Raw genomic sequence first — 23,176 nt, 5'->3', positions numbered from 1 at the left:
CCGCCAGGAGAAGAGACTGGGAGAGGGTGATGGATGAGCGGTGGGCCGGGTCAGACAAAGGGACTCAGGAGAGTGAGGCCCTGAGGTGGGTGTGGACACCCCTGCACCCCCTGCTCCTGCTAGGGACGTGAGGACTCAGAGAGAGGTGAACGCTGGAAGCCTGGGGCACAGGTGTGGACCGAGGTCGACTGTAGAGGAGTCAAGACTGACCAGGGGCCAGGCCCCACTGGGGTGTCTGTATCCATGGGGCTCTTCAAACCCCACGTCCACACGGCACTCTCGTCCCACCACACCCTTTTCCAGGGAGCTGATCACTGTGCCGCAGGGCAGTGTCCACTCCCAGAGCCCAGAGCCCTCCAACCACCCGTCCACCTGGTCACTCAGCCTTCTGAGCTGGATGGGAAGCTCTCGGAGGGCAGGGATTAGCCTGAAGGGTTCACACTTGTGTCTGCTGCTCGGCACAATGACTGGCAAAAGGAGTCATCCATCTAGCCACCTATCCATGCACCGTCCATCCACCTATCTACTTACCATCCATCCACCCACCATCCATCCATCCACCTATCCAATATCCATCCATCCATCCACCCACCATCTGTCATCATCTAACCACACATCCATCACCAGGACTACAATTCCGGTCTTAGGGCCCTGAGTGCTGTATTCCACCCCTGGCTCACAGTAGGACTAATGGTGCTCTGAAGCTTTGGAGTAAGCAACTGCCCCCTCTCCCACCATGTGAACCCCTCCTCCCCTGAGAGCAGACCTGCCATGACTGGCGCTGCATGGCACGGGTGCCTGCAGGAGAGACACCACCTCTGTCACTGACAGCTCTGTCCCAAGTCTGGGAAGGGGATACACCCTCCTTCTCCCCAGTGACTCCTGGTCAGCTCTGTGATCCCGTGGGGGAGGGACCATACAAAATCACTGAAGGTCTGGATCCCTTTTCTGCTTGAGCCTATGGAGGGCTCCAGGGTCTCGGGGGCCAAAGACCTGGCAAGGGGCTGGGGGTGGGGGACCTGGCCTGTCAGTGGGCCCAGAGGGAGAGACTGCCTTTCTGCCTCCAGGCCCCTTCCTGGCCCCATCTCATTCCTAGCCCTTCCCTGGGCCGGCTCAGCCCCCGGCTGCAGTAACCTGCCGTGCTGGGGTCCTAGAAGACCCTCTTGCAGCACCCCGAGAGCAGGGCGACTGCCAATTACCCAGATGCTAGGAGGTTCAGATGGAGCTGGGGCAGGCTCTCAGCTCACTGTCAGCCTCTGACTGGGGTCCCTGCTCTGCAGCCCCCAGTTGACCCGGGGCTGAGCCAGCTCCTGTGGCCGCTGCTCTGTTTTCACAGCTGAGAGGAGGGACTGATGGGAGAGGCGGGGTTCCGGGCCCCAAGGAGGCCACTGGGCTTGGAGGTTCCGGAAAGTAGGCACCGGCGAAGCGCTTCCGCGAACCACAGAGGCCGTGGGACCCATTCCTTCCGTGCTGGTCAGGGTGTGCCTAGGAGAGCAGAGGTCGCCCTCAGAATCTGCACCCCTCTGCCAGTAGGCAGTGCCTCGGTCCCCCCGCCATCTGGAAAGAAGAGCCAATTTTCTAGCTGCCAGACCCAGGTGGAAGCTAGGCTCCCGAGGTTGCTGAGGTTCAGGGGTTGCCGTGGGCAGGGACAGAATCTGGGCTCAAGTGTGCCGACACTGGAGGTCAAGGTTGCCCAGTGGTGCCCCAGTCCCTTCCTGCCATGAGGGCGGATGGCTCTGGGCTCCCCAGTGACGGCCACCACAGTAGGCGCTGCTGGAAGCAGCTCACTGCACCCTCTGCTCACCCCACCTGTCTCGTATATTCTGGGGGCTGATTCTTACACTAACCTGCGAGCTGCCAGGATGATGTCATCCCCAGCTCCTCACGGAGGACTCGAGGTCCAGGGAGGTGGTGAGAACTGTCTGGGGTCACACTATGCTTGTTACCCCGAGTCCAGAAGTGGTGGGGACTGGGGTGTGGCTCTCACCTCCTGGGTGCTTTGCCCTGGGGGTCCCAGGGCACCTGCTGGCCTGTGGGCCCTGCCTAGCCCTCCCCCTTAGGTGGCCCTGGGCCCGGCCCTGGGGAAGGAACACCCAGGAGAGAGGGGCTGCCCAGCTGGGGTATTCTCAGCTGGCCTCTGCCCAAACCACCAACCACCAGCTATGTGAGCACTGCCAGTTGGGACCGACTGGCCACCTACCAACCCACCAACCCAATGCTGCCCCTCGAGGGGCCTGGGTGGGACCAGCAGAAACCCTGTTGCAGCAGAACCCACAGAAGCACAAACACGTATAAATCACAGTCGTGTGAGTCCCCTAGGCTGGGGCTGCTTGTTACGCAGCAGCGGGTAGCTGTAGACCTCTGCATCTCTCAGCTTTAGCTTTCTTCTCTAAGTGGGTTGTGGGGTGGGTTAAACAGGAGGGTGCAAACTCAAGTTCTCGGCACAATAGGCGCAGCTCAGCGACGGCTGCTGTAACTTTATCACTATCGTTTTTGTCCCAGGACCCGTGAAAATGATCATTTTCCTGTGGGAAAGTGACTTGAGTCCCAGCTGACCGTCTGGTCACAATCCTTGTCCCAGACGCTCCGGGCTGCTGCCAAGGACGCAGATCCAAGTTCATCTGAGAACTCCTGTCCCCCTGCCTTGGGGCACCGGTCAGCCTGTCCTCCTCCCTGACGTCTTTGCACCCAGATGTGTCCTGAGCCGGGAAGCAGGGGCCCTGAGAGAGAAGTGGGGAGGGCCTTGCGCCCCACTTGCTGCCCCCTGCGTCACTGCAGGAGCCCCTGTGACTCCGCAGCGGGAGGCAGGGATCAAAGGCCCGTCCAAGGGAGAGAACACTAGCTTCCTCCGGCACTCTTTATTTGCTGAGATAAAGTGCTTTCTAAGGCCTTTGTTTTGCTTTCTTTGACGCAGCTTTGTCCAGCGTGCCGACGAGAGGGGCGCCATCTGCCATGCGCCACCCAGCTGGCTGGGACAGGGATGCCTCTGACCTGTGCCCGGGCTCTGGGCGCTCTAACACCCCGGGGCCTGCACCCCAAACGGGAAGGCTGGGGTACGAGGGCCGGGCTCCTCTTCTGACCATCACTCCCAGACACCCGGACGCCAGTGTGTCTGCAACTAGGGTCTGAGGTCGTCCGAGCCTGGGGGCTTCCAACGTTTGTAGCCACTGAAACCTTGGATCGTGTCTAAGTGAAATCTCCTAGACAGAATCCGTCTATCTCACACACACGTACAAGACACCTATATAAATATTCGGATTCGTGTTTACGTGTCAGAGCAAAGATTACTAACTTGGGAGGGTGCACAGCTGTGCCCTCCCCATCTCCTTCGTCCTCACCCTCCCTTCCCCAACACCTGGGACAGGGGCAAACCCCACGATGAGGGCTGGAGGATGGGGAAGGGAGAGACTCAGGCCGCTCCCACCACCGGTCAGGGGGAGGGCGCATGACCCAGACCTGCCCCGGGGCATGTTCAGACCACAGAGACTGGGGTGTGGTGGGCACACCTCCACCAAGGAGAGGCTGGGATGGCGGGCAGGACAGAGGCCTTCCAGCTCCCTCAGGAGGGTCTCCTTCGAGGTCCACACAGCAAAGATAGAGCCCAGAGGCAGAGAGGCAGACTTCCGAGAATGCTACCATCCCAGGGCCTTCTCGGCCCCACAAGCCAGTCAAGAGTTGTTCTGCCGCTTGCACAAAGCTGATTGGTGCACACAACACGGTCCAGCTAAAAGTGGGATGACGAGGGGAAAGCACTCAGAGAGGGGGCATAAGATGGGGACCGAAAATGAGTGAATGGACAGCAGACATCCCTGTGCGTGACTCTGCCTGTACAGGGGCCTGGGTGTGAGACGACCAGCATGGACCGAGGTGGCGTAGTCCACTGGGGACAGCCCAGGGCTGTGGCCTTCGGAGACAGGCATCCAGAGAGGAGGGACAGTCTCAGTGTGGTGATGCTCTTAGTGGTGGGGGCCGCACGGTGGGATGGACAGAGGCCTCCCGGAGCTGACACCTGGTTCCAACCCCAGCTCCCCTCGATGGCTGTGCAACCTCAGACAAGTCACTGTAGCCTTGGAGCCTCAAGTGGGAATTATATTGTCTTAATCCACCCAGAGGGGTACAATGAGAGGGACACCAATTATCCGGGCAAAATTCTAACATGGTGCCTGGCAGGTGGTACCTAGACTGGCACACCATCCCAGGAGCACAGCGTGCAGTCTATAAACATCAAATATATACTGAAAGGCATGGTTCTGCACTTCGCATGATGCAATGCATACAACTTTATGTAACGCATGGTGCTCTACTGGAACAAAATATCATCCATTAATACAACCACCCCTGCACCGCTGCCTTCCACTTCTGGACACCTCACACTCCCTGCAGCGCTTCCTCACTGGCTGACTGTGGCTGGCAGAGAAACAGCCTCCTTGCCACACCTTCCTGAGGCCTTGCCGGCACGGTCTGCCCCAGGTAGGGTCTAGGCTGAGCCAGGCTTGGGGAACTGCCTGGGTGGAGGTGGTGCCCAGGGGAGCGGGGCAGGGGGTGCGGTGAGGGGCAGGCTGAGAGGCGTGCATGCCTGGGGCGGGCACAGCAGCCTGCGGGGACTGTGAGGATGGAAACCTCGTGGAAACCACAGGGCTGGGAGTCCCCGAGCCCCGAGTCCCCTTGGACACGGCGTGTCTCCTTCCCTTACCCGCCAGAACCTGCCTGTCCCCTGACCTCTGGGGCCATGAACCTACCAGCCACAGCTGGGCTCCAGGACACATGGGGCGTGACGTCCCACGGGAGCTGAGACGGGAGCGTGATCCCCAATCCTGCCTCCCAGGCTGCTCTGGGCGCACATGGTGCTGTCCCTTCCCCTGCTAAACCCAGAAAAATGAGAAGCACCTCTGGGGTGGCTTTTACAGACGGCAGGTAAGACGTGGGTCAGTCACACCGTGGAGGCTCATGTCGCCTGTCCCTCTCCTTGCGCAGCCACCAGGACTTGGAGCGGTCCCCAGGGCTTGCACCGTATTCCAGCCACAGTGCCGTGTTCCCAGGCCCCATCACTGCTCTAGGGCCGGCAGTCCCTGCTGAAGGCGCGTGTCCAAGAAGCTAGGCTGCAGGGAGGCGTCCACTCCACTTCTGGGGAGCACGACGCTGGCTGCCGGATACCAGGCCTGGCCTGTGGCAGCCAGAGCCCTTTCAGACCCACTGTGGGCCATACAGGTACTTGCCCCTGTGCTGGGCGGCAAAACCGTGAGTGCGGACTGTGGGCAGGAGGGCTGAGCATCCAGGAGGTGACACACTGAAGCAGCCCAGGCTGGCTGACCTTCCCCCAGATCCCTCGTCCTTCCTGACGCACCGGAGTCCCCTGACGGGGTTCAGCTCAGAGCCGCCAGAGTACAGCTCAGCTTCAGTCTTTTTTCAACAGGCTGCATGGAACAGGGGCCTCAGGCCTGCGCGCACAGACCCAGCACCTACCCAGGGCAGGCAGGCCCCTCTGGGAGCCTCTGAGGCTTTAATTACTCCCCAGGCACCAGCCCGGCATAAACATAGCCTAGATGTCCAAGAAAAGCACGCTGTCGGCACGGGGAGCCTCTCTCAGAGCTAAATGCAGCCCGGGCACTGGCCTGCCGGCCCGTGCGCTCAGATAACAATCGGATGTGCTGGGCCCTGAGCTGACCCCAGAGCGGACACGCTCCCGCTCGCCGGGAGCGACCACCCTGGCCAGGCCTGCAGGGCCGCCGGCTGCCTTTCTTCCGCTGGGAAGGGCACTCCAGGGTGGGGAGCAGGAATTCACGTGGGCTGGTCTGAGTTTAGAATGTATTTATAGACGGCTGCCAGCCGAGTGGTACCCTCGAGGTCAACTTCCTGCCAGGCCCTGTGGCCAGATGTTTACTGAGATTGCAGAGACCGACCCACCCACGCATGCCCGGATTCATTCCACATCCATGCTTGGAGGTCGCTCCATGCTGGGGGCCCAGCCAGCCTCTGGGAGCACGGAGGAGAGCTGGGGTCAGGCCCCAGCACACCAGGGACTTCAGACGCAGAAGCATTACGCACAGGGTGGAATCAAGGAGGAATGGAGGGGAGAGGACTTATGCTTCCCGGGAGGTAAACCTCAGAGGAAAGGCAGGGCAATGTTGGCGGTGGGTTTAGAAGGATGAATAGGAGCTTTCCAAACGTCCCAAAGAGAGAAAAACAGCATGTGCAATGATATGGCAGTGGGCAAGGAAGTGCTGCATGTGTGGACAGCTGCTGTCCGGCATACCTAAAACACAACACCTAGGAACAAAGAGGTGAGGGCTTAGGAGGGTCTCCAGCTTCAACGTGGATAAAGCCTTCAAGTCGCCAGGGGAGCTTATGAACACGCAGGCCCCAGGCCCTCCTCTAGTGATTTTTGATTCAGCAGGCCTGGATGAGACAGGGTCTGATCAGGGTCACAAAGCCCAGAGAAGGAAATGCACTCTGGAGAGGCTTCCTGGAGGAAGCAGGTGAGAAGGTGAGGTGGGCTTGAAGAGGGGAGGGCCCTGTGCTGGGGGTGGTGTCAGGGGCACCACAACTGCAGGGCACCTGGAGACCAGAAGAGCAGGGCGGCCGCCAGCACATGCCAGGCCTCAAGATCCTAAACTGCCTCACTGATCTTGTATCGACCCCATGCTGGAGTGATGCCTTTTTGGATATATTGGATTAAATATGATCAACTTTGCTCCTTTCACTTTTTTGTTTTTAAATGTGGCTCTCTGAACAATTAAACTTACCCCTGTAATTACTTTGGTAACGTTACTCTGGTAATACTGTATTATACGTGTACATACAGTACTCACGACACAATGTCATGTACGCACATGACACTCACGTATGCACACACAGGCACACATGTGCATACACACTCACCCGCACACCCCTGCTCTGATGGTTGCACGGGGCCTCACGCGGCCACACAGGCAGGCCGTGGTCTCCGGCTCCCTTGAGCAGAACATGGCACGCATGGCAGGGGCGCGGGCAGCAGAGCTCCGGCCTCTCGTGGACTCTACAGGCCAGGAGGTGGGCTGGGCGCACGGGCTGCCTAACCTGTCACTGGGTCGTGCTCCCCTCTTTCTAGGATCGGCCCTGGGACACCTATTCCTCCTGGCCCCTCTGACCCCGCCCAGAAGCCCCCTTCGCACCTTTGCCCCAGGCACGCTGAGCTCCTGTTGGGGCGAGGCGGCCTGGGAGGCCCTGCACAAATGCTTGTTGGACAAAGCCACGGAGCACAGAGGGAGCCCAGCACCCAGCGGGGTCGCTGGGCTGCCAGGGAGGACACCGCCTGCTCCCGCTCCCCGGGTGTCCCAGAGTCCGCTAGTTGTTCGATTCGTCTTTCCGCCTGTGTGTTCTGGAACCGTGGAAACAACCGCAGGACGGGTTACGGGGTGCGCTTTGGGACGGACCTGAGCTAACGCTCTACAGGTTCACCTGACCTCGATGTAAGTGATGTCTGGGTTTCCTGGGATCAGTTCAGAGCTAGTGGTCCCTGACTGATGTGCTTGGTCTCTCTCCAAGAGCACCACCCTCCCCCGTCCTGAGAAAAAGCCCCTTGGGCAAGATGGTGCAAACGGTGAGCAAGTGCACATTTCTGGCAGGGCAGCGGGGACCCCTGGAGGGGCCCTGGTCTCCCCTTCATTCAGAGGAGACATCTCAGGGAGTGGTGGGGCCAGAGGACAGAGCCTCCCGCAGGACAGGACTGTTCCTTAAACACACGGCCTCAGGGTCGTGGTGGCTACCCTTGACCTCAATCTCGCCTCCGCGCCCAGGCAGAGGTTGAATCTGGGCCCCTCTTCCCAGCATGTGACTCGAGTCAGTGCCTCTGCCTCCCGGTCCTGGTTTCCTCATCACAGGAAGAGGGTAGGGTCCCCATGGCCTGTGAGAACAGGAAACGGCATGGCTGCCATGAGGAACGCTTGGGCAGCTCCTCAGAGTGACAGGTTAGAGCGACCACCTGAGCCTACGGACGTCTACCCACGAGAGATGAGAACATACGTCTGCACAAATGAGAGACGAGAACACACAGATGCCTGGGCACGTGTGTTCATATTGGTGTCATCCACACAGTGTGGTCACCCACAGTCTGGAATATTATTCAGCCAGGAAAAGGGACAAAGTGCCTATCCCACCTACAACGTGGATGCGCCGGGCAAGCACCCAGTGAGTCAGAAAGATGAACACGGTGTGGTTTTGATCGTGTGAAACATCCAGGATGGGCAAAGACAGAAAGCAGCTAAGTGGTTGCCAAGACTGGGGGAGGGGCTGGAGTCACTGCCAGTGGGTCTGGGTTTTGTTCTGGGGTGACAAGAATGTTCTAGAACAAGATAGTGGCGACGGTTGCACAACCTTGTGAATATACTAAAACCCACTGACGTGTACACTTTTAAAGGGTGAATTTTATGGTGCATGAATTATGGTTTTTTTAAAAAAGAAAACAATGCCCTGCAGGGCTGATGGACACAGGACACCCACCAGCCCACAGCCTCCACCTATAGGGCTGCCTCCTCCAGTGCCAGGGCCTGGTCCTGGCTCCCTCGCCCTGTTTGGCCATGGCTGTGGCCGTCCCACACTGACTGCTCCCCCAGCCCCCCTGGCTGGGAGCCCAGAGAGGCCTCATTCTGCAGCGTCCCTGCTGGACACATGCAAGGCCCAGAGAAGCAGGCCCTGCTTACACATGGCCACCTTGGCCCAGTCGTCCCGGAGGAATTCGGAAAATGCAATGGTCACATTCTGCAAGGCTGGGCCTTTGGGAAGACTCGAGGCCGCTCATGAATGTGGAGTCTGTTCGGCCGCTGGCTGGGATGCAAGCCTGAGAGCAGACCAGAGTCGGGACGGAGGCCGCAGCAGACGGCCTGCTGCTGGCTCCCGCTGGCCAGGAGGGCCTGGGGATGGCAGAGGAGGCTGCCTGGGCTCGGGGCCTGGTTCCGTCCACCTGCAGCACGTTCGCCTCCTGCTGTGACCGGCACAGCCCTGCCCTCCTCCACTGGTTGAGGACCCCAGGTCCAGGCAGAGTGGCCAAGACCAGGACAAATAGCTGCATTCCACACCCTGAAGACCACCTCCCCTGGCCCTCTCTGGGCTTCCAAGGGGCCACTGCCTTGTTCTGGCCCCGGGGAGGCAGAGTGGGACTTGATCGTAGGCTCTGAGTTCCCTCAAACTCATGTTTTCTCTGGAGGGTCTCCCACCCCCACCTGGGAGGGGGAAAGCTGTGGGTGTGGGCACCCAACTGCTGGGCTGCCAGCTCCTGGGTGGCGGGTGGTGGCCCCTCTTGCTTCAAGTGCTGGGTGATGGGGAGGCTGGGGCCTAGGTTGACAGTGTCAGGATGCGGTAGGTGACCCCCAGGGTTCCCCAGATGAGCCCTGCCTGCTCACCCCCCTCCTCAGGCTCTCCCCATGGTCATAAAGGGAGCTTATATTTGGAACTGTGCTCTGAGAAGCCAGCTTTATTTAGACAAGGATGTAATTCTCAGAGACCACTTCAATCCCGACAAGAGCTGGGATGAGTAATAGCAGGAAGCCTACGTTTTGACGCTGGGGTCACAGCCCTGAGTCCTGCCAGTTCAGTCACTGATCTCACTTCTGGTCTCCGGGACTTAGGACTGGCAACCGCAGGCCGTGGTGCAAGGGGCAGGGCCATGGGCTCCAAGGACCATCTGGACTCAGGAACTCACCGTGCTGACGGCAGCCAGGCCCCGGCCCCCAGCACATCGGTGGGGGGAGGGTCCCTGAACGGCACCACCCTGCCTCCTACACTCCCCCCAAGTTGGTGGGACACACCCAGGCCAGGGGGGGTGGGTCAGTGATGTAGACACCAAAGGAGGCTGAGGGGCCCAGACACTTGACAGCGTTTGAGGAGAGGGGAGGGAATCCCAAGTCAGGAGGCACAGAGGCCCTGGTCCTGTGGGGAGGGCAGCGTCCAGGCTGCGCACGTGACTGCACTGCGTGTGGCCTCCTCCGGAACAAGGACAGCTCCACGTGCACTGCTCACACGTCTGACGCGGTGCCGCCGCTCGTGCTTCCAGGACCTCTGGGTGTGTGGAACAGGCACCCCCAGGGTGGACACAGCCTGGGCAAGCGGGGGCCTGGTGAGCAGAGTATAGTATATAGCTGGGTGCCCTTGTGCAGTGAACAACCTACCCAACCGTACAGGCCTACCTTTCCTTCCAATCAGGGAAATGATGGAACTGAATGAAGTACAAGATTGCAATCAGTCCCCAAGGACAGTGTCTGCCACCCTGGCCATGGTCACTAAGTTAAAGGTGAGGATAAACTAGCCAGGGAGGGACCCCAGGCACCTGCAGGAACGTCTCCCAGTGCTCACTATCCCCCCCACCCTCCTCCTTCCGCCATGCTCAGCTCAGCCCCCAGTTCTAGCAGAAAGTGAGGCTGGCAATAGAAGCTGGGAGTGCTGAGTGCACTGTACGGCTCGGAGGACAGAGGTCTGAGCCCCAGCATCATCTTCCTGTTCATGGGGGACAGTCGAGTGGGAGACAGGCAGGCCCACAGGTGATGGGGAGTGCCAGGAGCAATGGGGGCAGAGCAGAGGAGAGTGCACCCTGACAGGGAAGGTGGGCCAGTGGAGATGAGAGACTGGATGCCCAGTATTCTGGCCAGGAGTGGGGAGAGGGAGCCGGCGTCCTGTATGCTGATGGACCTGGAGCTCCTTCCAGGGGAGAGCCGGCTGGACTGTGGCCATCCACAAATGCTGGGCTCCAGCTCTGCTCTGTCTGCACGGGCAGAAGAGTGGGCTGCTCCTGTGCTTACCCTACTCTCTTCCCTATCACGCAACTAGGATGAACAAAGCCAAGGTGGACGGGCCAGCGGGAATGGGCTGGGAAGTGGGCCCACCAGGAGGACCCGGGATGCACAACGGTTCCCTATGATCTCCCTCTGTCCTGGACTGGCAGCTGGCATTTCGCACCCCTAAGTCTTCTGCATCTTCCAGACCCCTCCCACAGACCCCGTGGAGTCTCCGAGAGTCCCAGGCCAGTGACCATAAGGCTGGGCGTGCCCACCTGTGCCCCCACACTCTGCACCTCGGCGGGTACCGTGAGGCCCTGCAAGGTCCCCCATTGTGCTGGTGACTTGCCCACACAGCCCCTGGACAGCTGTCTCTAGAGCCTGCAGTCTTGATCTGCATGGCCTGCCCCTCGCTCTCAGCCGGCCCTTTTGAACAAGGAAGAGGAGGGTAACCGAACTCTTAAAGTCAAAGCCAACAGGGATGGGGTGTGCTGGGCTGGGCAGTCTCAGGCTCCAGAGGAAGCTGCCGTGTGAGTGGTGTCCAGGGCCACATGCGTCGTTGGCACCATTGGTGGTGGCAGGGTTCCAGAAAAAAGGAGGTGAGGGCAGGTCTCTGCTTCCAGGCCACCCTGGTGCTCACGAATGTGAAGCTGGCAGAGACCTGCCAACCTTCTCTGAGAGAGAGGTGGGAGGGTACCTGGCCTGGAAATCAGTCTGAAAAGGCGCAGGCCCTGAGATTAGACTGAAAGGGGATGTAACCTCTCCGTTAACGTTCTCCAGAGGCAACTGCGTGTGAGTTAGCCCAAATGCCTGGCTCCTGGAGGGCAGGACTGGGGTCGATAGGAGCCACAGGTGGGAGGTTTCTGCTCTACCTGCAGCAGGGCTGGCTCGGGGCTCTCCAGTGGGTTTCAAGGGTGGGACCTCGCGGCTGCGACAGGAGTGAGTTTCCCATTGCTGGGGGTATTCAAGCAGAGTCGGTAACCTGGAGGCGGGGTCTGGTGGAGACTGACGGCTGGATGAGAGGATCGAAGTTCATGACCTCTAAGTTCCCTCTGACCCTGAAATCCTGGACGTGCTGCTTCCACACTGCCAGCCAGGGACCCAGGTGGGGACCACGCATCCTTTACCTGTTTCCCACGCTGAGATGCTGGATGGGCCACGGTGCCCCTCCAGATGGCCCAGCCTTCCTATTTGCCTCAAAAAGGACTCCCCCTCTTCCTCCTACAGGGAGGCTCCAGGCAGGCTCTGCCCTGTGGTTCTGGACCTGCCAGGCTGGGCACAAAGCACATGAGGGCACGCCCTCCCAGGCCACCTTCTCAGAGGCAGCCTGGCTGCCCTTCCTAAGACTGTAACTCCGCCCCACTCCCCCGCAGCCAGCTCCCTGTCTGACACTGCCTGTTACTCTGCTTGTTATCAGGAAGGCAGGGGTCTTTGCTGGGTCAGGGGGCTCCTGGGACAGTGTTGGGGCACAGCGAGGGCTCAGGACACTCGCAGATGTGGAGTCTATCTGATGAAATGGAGAGGGCTGTCAGCATGGCTGCTCACCAGCTGTGCTGTGCTGGCCCAGGTACCTAACCTCTCTGACCCTCGGTTTCTTCACCCAGAATACAGGACACCTCTGCTCGCAATAGAAGGACCAAGCACAGTAACACGTGGCACAGTCCCGACACAGTAAGGAGCATCTGCTCAAACGCCAGTCCAGAAAGGGTTAACGGCCTCAGCGGCTGCCACTGCGAAAATCCCCCACCACCTCCGCCACCCAGAGGCTTGTCCCTCTGACTCCTTGCCCCTCGAGTGGAGGGGGCAGGGGCAGGGTCTGGCGGCCGCGGGAAGTCTCCGCGCGCCTGGCTGGCCTTCCCTTCCGGCTGCCGCCGCGCGGCGCCGCATCCCCACGGGTCCCTCTGGCCGGGTTCCCCTGGTGCCCTGAGCCAGCCAGGGGCGCGGGCCGGGTGGGGAAGCCGCGTGGCCTCCCCTGCAGCAGCACAGCGGCGCGGAGCCCCTCGAGACCGGAAAGACCCCACCCCGCTCCTCCTGTTGCCTCCGCAGCCTGACAGAGGGCCACAGGGCCAGCACGCCCTAGGGCGACCCAGAGGAGGCAATGGCCCGGCTTGGGAACCAGCTGCTGCGGTCTGCAATGAATGGTCGGTCCCCGGCCGCTCTCGATCCCACTCGGCCCTTCAGCTCCCTCCGGAATCCCTGGCCATACGTCCCCGGCTCCCTGCTCCCAGCAGTCCGGCCGGGCGGCTCCTAGCTCCCCCAACCCACCGCCCAGCGGCCCCGGCGGGCTCGCAGTTCCCGGCACTTGGGTTGCACTTTGCAAAGTGTCCGGCGGAGCCGGCCCAAGCTCTTGTCAAGGGCGCTGGACAGGGCTGAGGCTGGGCGGCACGGCCGCGGCCCCCACCGAGTCCCCGGCGCGCCCTGGCTTCTGAGTCGCTGCACGGCCGTCCCGGGCTATGAGCGAGGTCGGGGCAGCCGGGCCGCGGCGCAGCGAGGGCCGGGAGGGTCCGTCCGGTCCCGCCGGGACGCGCCACCAAGGGCGCGGGGATGTGGAGGGGCGGGGGTGGCCAGGTGACCCGGGGAGCAAGCCCCGAGTCCCTCCGGAGCCGCCCGAGCCGGTGGCGCTGACCGGCAGCCTCGGGAGGCGCGCGGCGCGGCGCGTCCACACTCACCTTCCGCTCCGAGGGCCCCGCGCCGCTCGCCGCGCTGGCGGATGCAAACGAGCTCCCGGAACGGCAGCGGCGGCTGCCGGCGCCCGGCCCGCGCACGGCGCTCTACGGCGCGGAGGCGCAGTCCTCATCCCCGACCGCAGGCCCGCCCGGCCGCGCAGCGCTCTGCCCCTCCGGGGCGGGGTGGGGAGAGGAGGAAAGCAACCTCCACCCGCTTCCCAGGTCGGGCCGCGCGGGCCAAGTCCTTTCCAAACAAGCTCCGGCGGCCGGCCGGGTGCTCCAAGCGCCCTCCGCCCAGCCGTGGGCGGCCTGCGGGGTCTGCTCCCGGGCACCGGTGGCTACGGTTACAAAACTTCACTCCCCCAGCCGCCCCCGCCCCCCGCCCCCGCTACTGTAAGCACTGCTCTTCCTAAGTGTTTGTTTCAGGGGACCTACCCGAGATGGGGATGCCCATGGGAAAGGTATGTAAGCCCTGACCCCTGCCAGCCCACCCAAGACTGGCGGGGCTTGCTGCTGCTCAGAGGCAAGTACTGGATTCAGCAGGACTTTCCAGGTTGCCGGAGTGCGCCCTGTGGTTTCCAAGTGCTCGCCTGTCTCCATTCCCCGCCTGCCTCATCTCCTGCCCCCACCAGGTACCAGCAGGATAAACACCTTCTTCCCCTGTGCTTCCGGCCAGGAGGATGAGGGCACCCCTGTCATTTGGCACATACTTGGGGGACTCCCGTCTGAGGTACCCCCATGCCTCAAAGGTGGGAGTCCAGGGTCCCTAGAATCAGAGTGCCTTTCCTCTGCCCCCCACCCCCCAGCCTGGAACACAGATGGTGGGGAGATGGAACCATGCAGGCCCCTAGAGCGGGAGGGGCCCTTACAGGTCAGCTGCTCAGGGGTTCATGCGCAGATGAGGACATCGGGCCCAGAGAAGGCAAGGGACCTGCCCAAAGCCACACAGCCCAGAGTGCATGACACGGGCTATCCTGGGACAGGCAGGAGCGAGAGGCCAGTTCCTGGTGTGGACATGTGGGTCCTTCGAGGTCAGGGGGCAGTCCTCTTGGGAGGTGTCCTGCAACAGCTGCAGCCCCTCCCCACTTTAGATGAACCAAGGCATAGGCTTATGGCTTCTACGATGTGAAGTGTGTGGGGAGGGAATTCTTCACTTCCAGAAAGGGAGTCCTTTCCTAATTAGTCCTTTGAACCATCCCCTGAGAGTGCTGCAGGGAGCTGGACTACTGAAGTTCAAGTTTCACACCCTCTTAGGAACACCTTTCTTATGTAAAGCAAGGTATAGGTAACAACGGCCTTTGGAAATTAGTGAATGGGCTGCCGCCCCCAACCCCCCGCCCACACCCCCGTAGCCTGTGGGTTTCCATCGGTGGCTGAGCACTGAGCTCTGCACGGACAATTCACAATCAGCTAAAACATGCTGCGAATCGAACTCAGTTTTCCTCTGGCTGCTCATTACAGTGTCAGAGGAGGTTCCAGAAATCCCTGCCAGCTGAACCCGGGGTCTAGGGGCTTGGAGGCCCGGCTGCTTGGCCCCGTTGACGCTTGGGGGCTCCAGGCCTCAGCTCACATTTCCGTGGCATCATTCTGGGCCTCAGGGTCCTGGGATTGCCCTCTCCATGGAACGCAGCATGGCAAGGGACTAAGAGTCCCCTCTAGTTAATCGGTATTTCAATCAGTTGGTTTCCTAAAGTTTCTAGTGCCGGGGGTCCCCTGGCTCAGACCAAGTTCCCAGAAGGTATTTCCTTCCTAATTCTTCCTAATGGGTCTATTCTTGTTTCTAAGAAAGGCCGCACTTTCAGAGCTCATATGTGTGTGTGTGTGTGTCCGTCCAGCTGCGACACACCCGTGCACCCTGTGGTGTGAGAAGTGAGCTCTCTCATGAGCAGGAGGAAGCGGCAGTGGCCCCCACTCCATGCTGCCCCACGACCACAGTCCTAAGAGTTGATGGAGAGAGGAAGGCTACCCTCCTCATCTCCCAGAGGGCTTAGAATATGCCCACGGACATATGAAAAGCCTCTCCTAGCCATCCAGTGTGCTGGGAGCCCAGCCCTCCAGGTTGGTGCCCCCAGGGGGACTGCCCCTGAGCCCCCACTCCAGTCCTCCAGGCACACTTGCCTGGGGGTGAGGTGCAGCAGTTCTCCACCAGGAGTCTGCTGTGGCGGGCGGAGACCAGGGGAGTTGCCAAACCTCCTACAGAGCGCAGGTCGGCCCCAGGACAGAGGGCTATTTGGGCCCAGATAGTTAGCTGTGCCGACGGTGGGAATCCCAGGGGCAGCAGCCTCCAGCCTCCAGGTGGTCAGCGATCTAGGCCTCTGGCTCTTGGAGCCTTCTCTTCCTCCCCACTGGATATGAAGCTGTCTTCTCGGGAGGAGCTGGCCGATAGGACGCCCCGTGGGTCTGCCCCGTGGGAGGCCCAGCTCCTGCCCGTTTGCTCGGAAGAGTAAAGAGCTGGACGGGCTGGCTGAGCCTCCTTCTCCTAGAGGACACGACCTGGCAGGGGTCTGACTTGACTTGCCTGAAGTCACAGACACAGAGCCCGGCTCTGCCGCTGCCCACCAGCCCCCACACTGCCTGTTGCTGGCTGCCCCCCAGGGGCACGGGCTCCCTGGGCCCCTGCGCGTGCTGGGAGAGCCAGTCAGCCCCTGAGTCATCCCCTAACTTCTGCCTGATGTCAAAACGAAACCGCGGACCCGAAGCCAGAGCAGGGGTGGGAGGAGTGAGAACCTCCAGCAAATTCCAGGGGCATAGTGTCACATGGCTGCTTCAGTTCGACACTGACAGTGCCTGGCACATGCACAACCATCCATCCAGGTAGCCTTGAGCATCAAAGGTGACGTCCACCCTGGCCCCAAGGGTGGGTCTTCTCCCGTGGGGTCCCTGGGGAAGAGACCTTCTTCCCCAGGAGACCAGACCTCTGGCCACGGACCAGGCCTGTGGTGTGACATCCCGGGCCGGGTGTTTCAGCCCTCCTGGAATTTTCTCAGCGAGTGTCACCTGCCATCTCAGCGTCCTTAACCGCCTTTGTCAGATGGGGAGACTGAGGCTGGAGGACGCAGGGAGCCCGCATAAGGACACAGGAGTTTGTGGTAGAGCCAGTCTCTGTGCTTCTTGCCTCTGCCTGCTGCGGGCTCCTGGCCGAGTCCAGGCTGAGGGCTGGGCGGCGGGTGGCTGCCTGAGCTCTGGGGGTCCCTACTTCTCCCAGGGGTCCTGGTGGGTGGGTGGAGGTAGGATCTAGCTGCTCTTGGGCCCCATCCCATGAAGATTCTCCTTTTTCCTTGGCAAGGACGCAGCAAATACAGACGTGCGTGGAACCTTCCCGGAGAGGTATGCCCTGTGCGCAGACCCTGTGGGCTCCAGGGAAGCCATGTGAGGGACAGAACATTGATGGAATTTGCCAAATAGTTTGTGAATTCAGGGAGGCTGGCATAGGCAGGCCTGGCCTCCGTCCCTTGCTTGCACTCTGCCAGCTGTGTGTCCTTGGGTGAATCAGCAGCCTCTCTGAGTTTCTGCCTCCTCATCTGGGAGGTGGCAACATCAATGCCCACCACTCAGGGAGGATTTGAGAGGCTGGGAGGGCAGACCCAGCTCCTTTGGACAGTGGCTGGGGATCTCTGGGGGTCTCCAAGCTATCGGACATAGTAGCGGTGTCCTGGTGACCCACTCCAGTGTTCTTGCCTGGAGAATCCCAGGGACGGGGGAGCCTGGTGGGCTGCCGTCTGTGGGGTCGCACAGAGTCGGACACGACTGAAGCGACTTAGCAGCAGCAGCGGTGTCCAAGGGAGGAGGAGCATGTGGTCCCAGGACTCCAGGGCCCTTGATGACCGGCTCTGGCTGATGTGTCCCTGTCCTTCAGGCACCCGGGCCAGGACCCACCTACAAGTTTCCTTCCTGACATCAGGGAAGAAAAAAAGTCCAGGTTCTATAGGACATCAGGAAAGTACAAAATGGAAATGAATAAATCTTTATCTATAAAGTGTGGCGTGAGTTTTACTGCCTAAGTGCAGCTCAGGTCCCCAGCAGGCGTGCGTTAAAGCTGCTTCGATGAGCTGTCTGGGGCCTTTGTGGGGTCTGCTGTGATGAAGGTGGGGCCCCCAGCGAGGTGGGTCAGGAGGGGAGGAGGCCGGGGGAGGAGGGGAGGCAGAGGGAGGAGGCCTGGGGAAGAGGGGAGGCCGGGGCGGAGGCCTGAGCGGGGCCGTGCGGGTGGGGCCGGCTCAGAAGCAGCCTCTTTCCAAGGAGACATTCCAGACTGACGGTGGCGTGACTCAGACACCCGCCCGGAGCACGATTGTTTCTGCCTGTCTTCCTGTCTTCCGTGGCCCCGTTTGTGTGCAAAACGAGGGAGAGGAGACGGTGCTTTCCCGAGGAGAGTCTTACACACAGACACAGTCACCCCCTCCCTCCACATGCCTTGCCCACCCCCCACCCCGTGCTCTCACACGTGGGGGCTGCATGCCCCTGGGCCCGGCAGGAGTTCACCTCAGGCCGAGGGACCCGTGACTCCGCAGAGGCTCTGCCGTGTAGGACTTTCCGAGGCAGACTCTTCCCAGGACTGACAGCCCTCCTATTCCCTCCTCCCAGCACCAGCCCCTCCGCCTCCAGGAAGCCTTCCACGCCCTACACACTGGCTCAGGACTCCCATCATGCCCAGGCTCCTCCCAGCAAGGCCAGCAGGCAGCCAGGGGCCCTAGTCCAAACCCCAACCCCGCCATCTGCCAACCAGGTGGACCGAGACTCAGTTTCCCCATCTGCCATGGCAAATCAGACTCGTTCATAAAGGTGCTGGGGCCTGTGGGTGGCTCTTCACGGCCTGACATTCTCAGCCTGAGCGCCCTGGATTCAGCCTCTCGTGGGCCTTCAAGATGGGAATCCTTCTAATGAAAAGAAAACAGACGTGGCGGAGACGGGGCCGGCCGCGGTAACCCAAGCCAGCGTTCCGGGGCATGAATGGGCCCTTTCATGGGGCGGCCGCAGAGCGAGGGCTTGGGGTGGAGATCTCCAGCTCGGCCCAAGCAACGGCAGTGCCCGGGGCAGGCCCGGGGCAAGGAAGAGAGGGACAGGGCCCACAGCCCCGGCCTCGGGCCTCAGGGCCTCCAGGCCCAATCTCCTCCCCCGCTCCCCCCACGGCCCCCGACACCAAGCCTGGCTGCAGGAAAGGAACCAGCCGTTCCTGGTCCAAATGCCACTGTCCTTGTTTTTCTCCTATAATTACGTCTCCGAGGGCTAACTACAAATTTACATGTTGCTCAGCTCAGTCGTTTATCCGGAGCCCGTGAGGAAGGCTCCCGCTGTAAAAGGCGCATTCATGTGTGTTTTCGTGTTGCTCGGGGTGACCGGCCACGGCGCGCGGACACAACTGGCCCTTTTAGCTGGGGCGGCCAGGGGGGCAGCAGCGCCCTCACCACCTGGCCTGTGTAAACGCCTCCACACCACTGGCCGTGAATGACTTCAGTGTACGGAGGTTTTCTTTTTCCATACCTGGCCACCAGAACTTCCAACATTCTTCTAGAAAAAAATGTGGCAAGCTTCCCTGGGATCGTGTTCTATCCAAATGGCTTATCCATCCCTGTCCGGCCCGGCACAAGCCAGCTCTTCTTCCATTTAGTGACGTGAGAGAAAAGCCATGCTTCCGTTTCTGCCACCTGCTGTGACGGCCCCAGCCCTGGGTCCCCCTGACTGCCTGGGAGCCCTGAAGAGAGGTGCCGGGCTGACCGTGGGCTCTGCAGTGCGGTGGTCCAGGCAGCTCTAGCCTGCAGGGGTCTCGGGCTGGGCCCAGCCCAGGTAGCCGGGACCCTCTGTGGACACCAGCGGATGTTCGGGCAGGCTGTGCCTGGACACAGGCCCCCCTCAACCCCCATCCCTCGGGGCACCATGAGGGTGCTGCCTCTCCTCCCAGGGCCGGGCCTGTCACAGACGCCTCCTCGGGAGAACCGTGATGCCAGGATAGCCGGGGACACAACGGATAGGTGGGTGGGTGGCCTGACCTCAGTGTGGTGTGTGTGCACATGGGCACATGTGACTGTGTGTGTGTGTGTACATGCATGTGTTAGGGGATGTGTGTGAGAGTGGGTATGTGTTTACCTGCATGTGAGGAGCATGTGTATGTGATAGCATATGTGTGTACGTGAATGTGTATGTGTGTCCATTAATACATGTGAATACATGTGTCTGTGTGTGTGTGTGTGTGTGTGCGCATGCTCATGTGTTTGTGTGTACACGTTTGTGTGAGTGTATGTATAAGAGTGTGTGTACATGTGAGGGTGTCTGTGGGCATACACATGTGAGTGTATGTGTGTGTGTATGTGTGTGAGTGTGCTCACACCTATTCATCAGGATCACTGACCCAGAAAACAGGTCTGTGTGCCACACTCACACCCCAGGTGTCTGCAGTGGGACCAGTGATGCTTGGCTCTGTGGAGAAGTGTGTCCAGCCGAGGAGGAGCCTGTGAGTGTGTCCTCGGTGGCTCCTTGGCGGCTGACCCGCGAGGACCCCCTGTGGTCAGTCACCCGTCTCCCTGGGACTGCGCCCACGCTGGTGAGGGGCCAGAGGTGCTGAGCAGCAGTAGTGTGGTTCCAGTCGCAACCCAGCCCCACTTCCTCCTTCCACACAGTCCTCAGTTTCCCCGCCCCAGCCCAGTGGCCTCGAGCACTGGTGGACGGCACCTTGTGTGTCCTTGGCAGTGACACTCCTGCCTGACAGCCCCCACCCCGCCTCACTGACTCCCATAGCTCGCGATCAGCACAGCCCAACAGCGGTCACCCTGCTCCCTGCAGTGTCCTTTCCGAGACTTGCCCTGAGTCACCAACAACTGGGTGCCCCTCCCCTAGTCCTTCTCAACCTCCCAGGCAGCCCTTCCCCAGGGGGTGTGGGTGCTGGACACACCTGCTCACACCTGGGTTGAGGCTGTCACCCGGCCAAGGCCCCGGAGGACCTTACACAGGCGGTAGAGCACCTGGCTGCCCATGCGGCCCCAGAGCTCCTGTGCAGGCGAGGTGGGGGGAATGCAGCAGCTCCCACGCTCCTGGGGCTCTCATTGCCTGTGTGGACTCAGATAAACATGATGTTCAGGTGTCATTCGGGCTCTGGGACACACGGGGCATGGTGTCCAACTGGACGCACAAGCACAGCCAGCGTTCCCAGGGCTCAAGTGTAGCTGCTCCAACTCAGTGGTGCCCCAGGCCCAGCAGGGACCCTGCATGGCGACTGTTCCTGAGAGTCTAACTCCGGGGTTGCGAAGGTGGGTTACTGTCAGTGATGAAACAGCCCACTACAAAAATGTTCAGGACACCTCGGCCAGGTTTGGGTGGTACTTCTTTCGAACACATAGACTCTGTTGTGACATATCGCTGCTCACAGGCTGCTTGTGGCTCCCCGGTGTCCGAAGGACAGCATGCACTCTCAGCTGTAGACTCCAGGCCTTTCCTGGCCAGGCCCATGTGCATCCGGGTCTCAGTGCCTCCCCTCCTCTTCCTCCTCTCTGCCTCTCCCATGCCAGCTCGGACCACACTGAGCTGCTGTGCATCACCATAAACACCCCTCCACTTCCCACACCTCACTCTGCATTCCTTCACTTCCTGCCACCTTTGCCAGCCCAGGATGGCTCCTATTCATCCTCCAAACCCACTCAAGAAGTTCCCTCCTCTGCGAAGCCTTCTTGTAGACCCGCAGACTGCGGCACACATACAGCACACTGGTGTGCTGCACCTGCCTGTGCATCAGTCTCCCCTCCAGGCCTTCCTCACGTCCATACACCTGGTACCTCAGCTCCACATGTCCATGATGGTCTAGATCTGTCCTTTCATTCCTCACCATAGCCATCCCTCAGCTTGGGATGCTCTCTTCTCTGTCAGTTGAAGACCCTTCACTCTTTTAAACCTGTTTAAGATGTACTCCTGCCCCTCCCAGGAGCCCTCCATGACTACATGACATGGACAACTGTACAGAACATCTGAGGATAAGCAGCCCCAGGAAGACTCTTGGGGATGGTCTGGTCCAGCCTCTTCATCTTACAGATGGAGAAACAGAAGCCCAGAGAGGGAGAGAGAGCTGGGGAGGGACCAGTCTCCTCAGAGCTTGGTGCTCTGCACTGAGGCCAGGGGCCCAGAGGAGCCCTCTGCATCGCCCCCTGCTCTATGTAGGGACTGCGAGGCTGACAGAGCAGTGTCCTGCTCTGCTCACTCTCCTGGAGTTTTTACTTCATTTCACTGCGCCTAAAGCTCCTGTGATGATGGGCAGGTATACGGAAGTTTTGCTGTTGATCAGTTGCTTCAGTTGTGTCCAACTCTTTGCGACCCCATGGACTCAGCACGCCAGGCTTCCGACAGAGCGGTGTCGCAAAGAGTCAGACACGACTGAGCGACTGAACAACAGCAAAACCTCCAACAAAAGACCTGCCCATTGTCACAGTGAGACGCCCCCGCCATCCCAGTCACACCAGGAAAGTGTGACTGAGGGCAGGGGAGGGGGTGGCTCTGCCACTCACCAGCTATGTGACTTCAGGCATGAGGTACTTTCTCCCAGGTTTCTCCTTTGAAAATGCGGATAATATACATTGGTTGTCATGCTGATTCAAGGAAATGATGTATATTTGTTGTTGTTCAGTTACTCAGTTGTGTTTGATTGTTTGTGACCCTATGGACAGCAGCACACAGCCTCCCTGTCCTTCACCATCTCCCAGAGCTTGCTCAAACTCAGGTCCATAGAGTCAGTGATGCCACCCAACCATCTTGTCCTCTGTCGCCCCCTTCTCCTCCTGCCTTCAGTCTTTCCCAGCATCAGGGTCTTTTCTAACGAGTCAGCTCTTCCCATCAGGTGGCCAAAGTACTGAAGCTTCAGCTTCAGTATCAGTCCTTCCAATGAATATTCAGGATTGGTTTTCTTTAGGATTGACTGGTTTGACCTCCTTGCAGTCCAAGGGACTCTCAAGAGTCTTCTCCAACACCACAGTTCAAAAGCATTAATTCTTCGACACTCAGCTTTCTTTATAGTCCAACTCTCACATCCATACATAACTAATGGAAAAACCATAGATTTGACTGGATGGACCTTTGTTGGCAAAGTAATGCCACTGGGTGTGTGTGTGTGTGCAAGCTTAAGTCACTCAGTTGTGTCCTACTCTTTGCGACCCCATGGACTCGCCTGCCAGACTCCTCTGTTCAGGGGATTCTCCAGTCAAGAACATTGGAGTGGGTAGCCATTCCCTTCTCCAAGGGATCTTCCAGACCCAGAGATCGAACCTGGGTCTTCTTTACCATCTGAGCCATCGGGAAAGCCGATATATGTTTAGTAAAGTGCTTAAGAGAGCCTGACACACAACAAGTAGACTGCCATCATCATTGTGATGTTATGATGGTGATGGTGCTAATGATGAAGGTGATGGTGGTGATGATGGTGGTGATGATGGTGGTGGTGGGAGGAGGTTGATGGTGAAGATATGGTAAAGATAATGGTGATGGTGATGACGATGTTTTTACCACCTCCAAAAACAGAATACTCCTGTTTTCTGCCTCCTGTGCCTTGATATAGAACATCATGCTGATCTCTGGATGGGCGGCAGGTACGCGAGTGCATGTGGGAGGAGAGCTTTCAATGACAGGAACAGACTTGCATCCTGAGCTATGTCGGCTACACCTCCTTCCCTCCTGGGCTCTGGTTTCTCCATCTGCAAAACAGTGAGGCTGAACTGGGTGATTCCTAAAGGGTCCTTCTGGGTTGAAGATTTTCTGAAACATTTTTTGTTTTGCAGCAAGTGGTTTTGCAAGGAT

At 59.8% G+C, this 23,176-nt stretch overlaps 1 protein-coding gene across 2 annotated transcripts in view; it reads right to left on the bottom strand.

The window, feature by feature from the left end:
* Positions 1-23,176, bottom strand: part of ZNF469 (zinc finger protein 469) — a 250,436-nt gene that overhangs the window by 33,423 nt on the left and 193,837 nt on the right. Inside the window, exon 1 of one of the 2 annotated variants that reach the window (XM_059877393.1) lies at positions 13,415-13,786. The exons of the other annotated variant lie outside the window; for it this stretch is intronic. The gene's annotated coding sequence lies outside the window, so the exon portion shown is untranslated. Of the gene's footprint in view, positions 1-13,414; positions 13,787-23,176 lie in introns of those variants that run through there. 2 annotated transcript variants of the gene reach the window in all.

This window comes from Bos taurus, chromosome 18, assembly GCF_002263795.3.
Source record: "Bos taurus isolate L1 Dominette 01449 registration number 42190680 breed Hereford chromosome 18, ARS-UCD2.0, whole genome shotgun sequence".
Lineage (NCBI taxonomy): Eukaryota > Metazoa > Chordata > Mammalia > Artiodactyla > Bovidae > Bos > Bos taurus.
The sequence above is the reverse complement of the archived record's forward strand: the minus strand, read 5'-3'. Positions and strand labels throughout refer to the sequence as shown.